Source organism: Varroa jacobsoni, unplaced genomic scaffold, assembly GCF_002532875.2.
Source record: "Varroa jacobsoni isolate VJ856 unplaced genomic scaffold, vjacob_1.0 scaffold_1203, whole genome shotgun sequence".
NCBI lineage: Eukaryota > Metazoa > Arthropoda > Arachnida > Mesostigmata > Varroidae > Varroa > Varroa jacobsoni.
The window spans coordinates 375990-384575 of record NW_019214105.1 but is presented as its reverse complement, the minus strand read 5'-3'; the positions used below and the strand labels follow the sequence as shown (position 1 = coordinate 384575).

At 37.9% G+C, this 8586-nt stretch overlaps 1 long non-coding RNA gene across 1 annotated transcript; it reads left to right on the top strand.

Moving 5' to 3' along the window:
- The first annotated feature begins 903 nt into the window (after positions 1 to 903).
- Positions 904 to 7119, top strand: LOC147752514 (uncharacterized). The gene is made up of 2 exons (XR_015313890.1): positions 904 to 1052; positions 6078 to 7119. It is a non-coding gene; the product is annotated as an uncharacterized LOC147752514 (long non-coding RNA).
- Positions 7120 to 8586: the final 1467 nt, after the last annotated feature.

The window sequence follows — 8586 nt, the reverse complement described above, 5'->3', positions numbered from 1 at the left end:
GTTACCAGATGAGCCTTTCCCTATGGCTTAAGATTCGTCGAATATACAAAATTTTCCCAGTGAAAGGTCCCGCTACTTCGATAAGTCGCCAGGCTTTTATAACGATCAATTAAACGGTGCAGAATTTGATTGCATATCACCAGAAAGCTACTTCCCGCGTACGATGGGACCGTAAATCGCCGTCAGTTGTAAAGATGTCCTTTTTGCTGAACCCGCAATCGACATTTGAACAAGTTGAGAACATGAATAACGTTTAAATACGTTACAAATCACAACTCAGGCCAACAAGAAAGGATGTACCTACAAGTGTGTAATTAAATGCCTAAAAACACTTAATCGAGTTAACATTTTTACTAATTAAAATTCATTAGTTCCTTCGGAAACGGCTATGCTTTCTTTTTGGTTTCACAGAGGTGAGTTCTGAAGCTGGGCGATTCAGGTGCTAATAAACGTTGACGTTAGTGTAATGGATACCAATGCGAATTACTTACGTGTATGTTTCAAAAATTGCCGTTGTCGCTAGATATATCATAAACGGTATTTCTTCCTCCCGTAGGAAACTAAGAGGCTTGATCGTCGATGTATGAAAAATCGTAATGGTCTGTATGATGCGAGCACGTTTACCCATTGGAACCTACAACGTGCAACGTGCATTAATACGGAAAGAATGTCGGTATGATGCATACGTGCCGATTCGAACGAAGCTCAGGCCTATATATAAAACATATTGGTGGTCGTTCTTATTTACACAAATAAGGGAAACAGGAAAACGGGAATCCGCACAACTATTATTTATGGAGTTTGCCACAGCTATGGCTTCAAGTCTGTACCTGGCACAACGCGCCATGGCCTCTTGGGCCTTTCCACTCAGCAGTACCTGCCAAATCATGGACCAACTAGTAGCTTTCAGCGGTTAGAATAAGCATGTGCTACATATGTACGTCCTAGTCAATAGATCCGATAGAGCGTTTTGGCCACTGCTAACCGCCGGGATCGAATAAGCAACGCAAAGGGACGGAAAATAGCCGTAGGGGAGTTGCTCTGGTCTGGGGGTAAGTAAAAGATTACCAATTAGCGCAAAGTGCATATAAATGGCTACTGGCTATTATTATCGACCTATTCCACCTCTGAATAAGTGTAATGTTTTAAATACTCGCGCCACTGCGTCGGCGAATCATAGCAGCAGACGAACAAACTGATAACATTTGACGCAAGGGGTTCAATTCGGATAATATATCGCGTAAGGCTGTTGTAACATATAGTGAGATACTGTCTGTGTAGTTTCACAAAAATTGATCACAACTTTTAAATTACATACAAAATTTAGCGCATACGTCTGTCCACACATCGTAAGAGCATTGCTTGCTACTAACCGATAGAATGCAAACCAATAAAAAGTACGTTGCATCATACGCTGCTAATAAATAAAATGCAGTGGTTAAACTTGTGGCATATCTAGAGTATAATTCTTTAGTAAAATATAATGTAGCTAGAAACTATTCACTCTGGCTAGTTCTATTGAGTGATCTATCATTCATAATTCTTAGTAAATAAAGTAAAATAAAAAACAATAGGTTCTGTGCACCTAAAGTACCAGCGTACTCAAGTACGTATTTGAACTGAATGGAGGGCCACAACGCTGTTTGTGAGTGCGAAATGGTAAATTTGTGCAATAGGTTTATTGAGGCAATAATGTTGGATGGCTGGACTTGGCTGCCATGGAAAATTTGTGAGAGTCTCCTAATTGTCGCTTGCAGCGGGAAAAGATGTTACAGTGTCTCCTGATTTTAATCATACTATTAACAGCGCCGTAATAAAATATCTCGGTGATTTGAACGAGGATTGCCCAATGAAAGTTCATGTAGCACGTTACGACGTTCTTCAGCCAGGTCCTTCCTTGCAAACACGTCCTAGGCTTTTTGGCACAATAGCTTATAAATGGGAATAAATTATTAATACACATGTATCTTAGTTTAGCTTGTTTGACTTTTTTTACTATTAATCCCTAGAAATACCATTTTCATACGTAACCAGATACCTGTAGCGGGGTTCTCCTCATGGACGTCGTCGTCCTAATAATCTCCTGTATCTTGCGGCATAAACGCCAAAAATTCAAAATCAGTTCTACATTACTTATTACATTTCCTTGTCATTAAATACATTTATTGTTGGTACCGATCCAACTGTTTGTGATCTGATGCAATGGAGCTGCTAATCATGAAGCTTCTGCGTGTCAATCTATTTTCTCTAGCTTGTAGCAAAAATTAGAGTTTAATTAGTTCCTTCCTTTTTGTTAACTGTGAAGTTGTACTTGTAGGATGCGATCAGTGTTTTAGCCCACTATAGAATTATGCACCATTGATGCCGATTTCGTAAGTAAGTGATAGCTTGAAAAAAAGGAAACGTTTCGTTCACTGGAGGCAGGTGCATATTACGATCTACTAACAAATTACGAGTTATTGCAACGAGTGCAATAATTCGTGTGGCCGTTCATTTTATTTGTCGCATGTCTAGAAAGGATAGCCTTTTAGATCGAATTCATCTAGAAGTATCGAATAGGAGCATGCTGCCGCTAGAACACCAAACACTAGGAGTCGAAAGCAATAATCTGAGGATTTTACCAATCGAACAATCTAGACATTAATCTAAACGATTTGTGGATTTCCATCGTGTACTTAGCAGATTGAACAGTGCGGAATAAACAATTTCCTCGTCGACGCTTCATCAACGACAAATTACAGAAGTCGCGTTAGTTAAATTTTAACAGTTAACCAATGAGGGCGAATATTACGTCTCAATGGTCATTTCACACTGGGCCCTATCAAAATGAATGTCACAAGAAAACGTAAAAATACGCTCATCTTATATCTGAAATCCTTTTGTCCGCGGTCGTTTTTCATACTTCAAACTTTTACGTTGTTGCAGTTGTATTGCGTCTCCAGAATAGCCTACGCTTCGGGTTACCTCTGTTCAAGCCAAAAGGCGCTTTGCCTTTGGCCAGTTTCCTATTGGCCTAATGTTGTAAAACTGATGAACAATGCAGACGCTGCCGGCAAAGTTGCGCCACTACTTAAAGCGGAAACGATGTTTTTGCTTGGAGTTTAATCACAGTGAACTAGAGCAGCCTGATCAAGGTCGTATAGTTCGTTAATATTTTTTGATAGTAATACGTCTAATTTTTACTCCGTTTGGAGAATAAGTAAAACACGGTATCATCTACGTTTGACGGTACTTGAGATATATCCGTGCAGCTTTTATGCGGTACATATCTGCCGCAATTAGTATATGTTGGAATGTTTTCTATTGCCTATGTTAGTTATACATGCCCTAGACATGTAATGGGTGAGGGCTCTCTAATTAGTTATTAACTGCGCTTAATTCTTGTATAAGCCTCGGTGAATCAAATACTCTTGGCTTTTTCGAAGTGCGCGCCACGCCGATAGCTGCATATAATTATGGGTGACTTAGGGCGATTTTCGGAATACAAGCCATTTTTAGGTGGACCGGCTGCATCGTCAGACATACACATTTTCTGATCCATTTTGCGCATTTCGGTTACGCTTGACAGGTCCCTTAAACGAATGCTTAGGTTTCGTGTAAGCTTGCTTTTTAGGCGTGCATATTTCATGAAATGTTAAGCCGGGAACGTTGACAACATCGTTTATGTGTGAAAGCGACCATATGCGATTCTATATTGACAAATATTTACATCCATAAATCACGAAAAAATATCATATGTCGAGATACTACAGGGTAAGTTCAAACCTTGATTAAATATGCCTTAAACTTTATGCATATACTGTTTGGCCGTTTCAGTTCACAGTTTTAAGGCTTCATCTATCGAAGGCCAGGTCCTTTGCTCGGACACAGTAACCTGACAAGAACCGATCGAGTTTGCTCATTTTTGGAAATAATCTCTTTTGGGAAAATACGGAAGCCCTAATAATAATGACGCAGGCGCTCATGTCTCTTCAGCCTCTGTTTAGTTAAATGAGCATAGTCTATGGCGAAGGCGAGATGTTTCATATATGCAAACCGTCGGTGTTGAAATAGGTTTTGCACTATTTATAGCGGCCGCTTTACGAGTGAATGCGAAAGCGGCGGGAATAAGCTATTCTTAAATGTTATTTGTTAACTCAGCATGACTTCGAATTTTCTTGCAGTAGCGATTTCAGATGTACCTTCCAATCGATTTAGTGTCATGCCGAGCTCGAAACACGCAATAACACGTTCCCCTTTGGGTTAGTGCGAGTGAGGAAGATATATTGGTTTGAAGTTAACGGGAACTCGCTATCTTATGGGACGTCTATCCATTCGACACGTTCACATTCTACCGAATGGATATTTGATGCGTCTGTGTCGAGGTATTACTGAAGTCAGCGACTTAGCTTCGTATCGGATCAGATGCATTTTGATCACAAACGATGTTGTGCCGGATCGTTAGACGAAATATTACGGTGCAGTCTAACGGCAGTCAAGTGTTCCTTTTCTTTTTCATCCTGTCTCCCTGCCCAGCCTTTACTATATATATATATATACTAGCTCAGGGCAACTCTGCCAGGCGTGTTTTGCATCGTACTATCGTAACATAAATAAGCTTTTCCCATACGCCAGCTGTCCCATATCTGAGTGCTGAATGGGATGTTGAGGCGTTTAGGTAGGCTGCCGAGTATACTTGGCAGATCCGCAGTTGATATACAAAATCAAGTCTGCTGTTACTACGGCGACGGTCAGGCGGTACGAAACGGCTACCATTGCTGATTCGAACTGTTCTTGCGGTGAATGCTGGAAATTACACAAACTTTCAATGTAGCTGTGTATGATATGCTACTGCTGCTGCTGCTGCTGGTATATGCAGATAATAACATGTAAGTGTGTGCATACTGCCATTTACAAGGATCCTTCGATGTCATCGTGGTCTAGAAACATGGCCTGCCCATGATAAGGCATTTGTACAATACGACCTATTAAGTAATTTAATTACCAATAACTGTATACAGTTATTGTTGTTTTCCAGTCATAAGCAAGTTCTTCGAGCAATGTTTACACTTTGATATCTCCGACTTGTTACGTGCGGTCAACTGAAAGCTGTACATTCAGATGAATATTATAGTGAACATAAATGTATTATCTGAAGTAGAAAGTGAAGATTTGATGCGAGCACGTTAGGGAAAATACGATTGTTTAGAAAACTCGATGGCTGACATTTGCAAATACCCAATTAAGTAGTGCTGTCGAAGCGCTATCTGTGATGTATGAGTTCTGACGTGAACAAAAAACTAGCTTTGTAGATGCGTGAAACATACGGAGAGTTTGCGATGAGTCTGTACATATCGACCGGCTCAGTATGAGAAGTTCTGCTGCTTGAAAGTATACCACAATTCCCAGGTTCCGACACTCTGTTACAGTGAAGTGCGCTACCGTTTTGACGTTTCGGCTAACATATGCTGACAAAACGATACATTCTTTATCGAGAAAAGGAACTTAACTTAAGTGGAGAGATCATTACATTGACAAACAAAAAAAGTACTGATAACAATGTCGACGGCCGTGATAACTTCAATATTACTCCATAAAAGATGATCTCAAGTACGGTTAGCTAATTTTATTTAATCATATCGGTTATGCAGCGTATATCATTGGTAGGACTTGTACATGAGTTATAGGCTTTTTCCGTCTGATGATCTCAAATCATGCAGATGATCGTCATCATTCAGTTGATTTGTAGGTTGATCGACCAGCAGAAAAATCATTCGGGGTATAAAATGTAGGGCATATTTATTCTATACAATGTTCGCTTGAAATCGACAGACAAAAGAAATTCTGGTTAATTGTAGAAAAGTTAAAACTGCCAACTAGAATCCTATGTTTCTCAGTCTGTTGTAGATAATTGAGATTATCATAGAGCTGATATATTCGCTCTTAAAATTCAATGTATAAGTAAAATAGAAATAAGTATGGAGTAAATAACTCTAAATACTATCTCTCTCATTGGTGGTAGTTTTAATAGTTTGTCATTTGTTATAAATCTGTAAAAGGAAACCTTCGAATGTTGGCTGAATTAACTTGCTTTCTAGGACGTATGTGAATAGGTCAGCGGCTCGTGGACACCTCAACGACTTACGTTAATTGCCATTGTTTATGGAGCGTACATAAAAACGACCTACCCTAATAGAGTCGGCTGTCAGGCGACGTCTCACCGACATTCGTTAGTCAAGTCTACTGCTGGCCAACATTCATTTGTTGTTACAACGGATAACGTCAGCTGGCGTATTGACCCTGTTCCTGGGACATCCCAAAAGGTGAAAATGCATTTAAAACGCGTTTTTACCGTATGAGAGATAACAAACGCATATGACTTATTAACTCTATTCCAGGGATGTGTTAAGCAAAGCTTCTGGTTCAAAAAGAACGCATTTTTACCACATAAAAATAAGGAATACGATATTCTTTTTTTTGGCCCTATCCATCTTCAAGTATCACCTTTTGGTATAAGAACATATATTGCATTTTTACTCAGTTCATCGATATCTATCGTTTGGTACAAGAAAAACGGTTTTTTAAATAGACTGCTATACTGACTTTTTGTCTTTTTAGCACTATATTACACCCAAAAATTGAAACGTACGTTTAAGAACACGTATTACATTCCAATTGATACCCCCCCGCTTCTGCCGCTACGTAGAACTTACGCAGCAAACAAATTTCTACCCGAAAAGATTAGTCACATATTTATGGAAATACTTACAAAATACAAAAACATATTGTATTTTCCTTTAGTTCATCGGAACTCTCGGCTGGTGTAAAAAAGATACGTTAGGAGTACTCTATGTTGCCTAAAACTACATATTCTATACTTTGTCTTGTTTTCATTCTAAAAAATGTATTATATCTGAAGTGAAATTTGCTCTACCAGGAAGTTCGTCTCGTCAACCGTTACAAATTATAATTTGATATTCCTTATAAGTTTTTTTCAGTAGTGGGCTAAGAAGTAGCTCGGAAGGTATGTTCACCCTTTCTGTAGTACAGATGCAAATAGAAAAAAGCCATTTTTGCTGTGAAAATTTTACATACTTTTTTCGAAATCTATTCATTGGAAGAAAAAAAAAACTGTAAAAAGCGATCTGTTTTGATTGAAGCAACGATAATAGATATTTGGTGTTTAAGTTGAAAATCTTTGAAACAAAAATTTGTAACCGCATTGTAGCCCACATCAGGTTTTGCAACTTCCAATTGATATTTATTACAAATTTATTTAAAGAATCACAAGTTAATGCAATAATGGCTTTTTCGCCGTTTGCAAAGTGAAATACATATTCAAGCTAATATAGTTTAGTTAAAACCATCGAAATTTGTCGAAACTCACTAATTGATATCAGAAACTGAAAATTTTATTTAACGCATTTGTTTTTCAGTCTATCGTCGTTTTGCACTAAAAAATAAGTCCAAGAAAAAATCATACTAAAATGTTCAGACGCTACAACTTTATGGTTTACATGCATAAGAAATTCTTAGAGAAACGCACTTAAAACGTACTCAATTATTGGTTGGGGTGGGGGGTGGGGGGTGGGGGTGATAGAGAGGCGAAAATCGTTTGCTTTTCGTTCTTCTTCGCAGAAGTTGAAATTTTAAACATACGCTTATATATTGCCATTTGCTTTCCTTTTCTTAATATTTATAGATTGAAATAGGAAAAAACAACTTTTGCATACAACATTATGTTAATTCTGCCCCTGCCCCCAGGAATTTTTAATGCGCAGATTAATATTTATGGACATTACTCTATACGTCAAGGACTACCATCCAACAGCACAAAAGATATCCCTATATAGACTCCTAACTAAATTTCCGGCTATCAATTAAAAAAAATATATATAAAAAAACGCTTAAAAATCTATACGATATAAAGAACAAATCACCCCCGGCAAAGGGGTGTCAAGAACATACAATTCAAAACCTCCTAAAATAGCCTCTCTGAAAATGCACCCTATTGTCAAACTGATTAGTTAAAATAAGACTATTTTGGTATAAGACGATTGTAACATAATTAGTATAAAGAAGCTCAACAAAGAAGATGTAACCGTAATTGAATTTGAGACCGACATCATATCATATAATATAACCGATAACAAGATAAGACTACACCACGACCGTAATGTATAGTAAGATATATATGTATTGTAATTGTATGTAATTGATCACCATTACCTTACGATGACGTACATTTTGACGGAAGTACTAAGGCTGATAGTTTCAAAAAGAGAGTCTGTGTTCTGTCAGTAGTCACCCGTTAATAAGTTAGCCCAACTCTTCTTTATCGAGAGCCATCGTGCAACACGAGTCTAGTAGAAGGGAATTCAATAAAAGTTTACCAATATATTAGTAAAACTTGTTATCTGTAATAGAAGACGACTATGACGCCTATCTCCTAAACAACTTTGTACACATTACTTCCGAATTTTTCCAAAAGGAAAAATTGTCTAACTCGAATTAACATTAGAAAGAATCATGCAGGGAAAGTTGCTAACTGATAACTAATGTTTGTACCCTTCAATAATGCTAAGGTACATGTTAATTTTACATAAT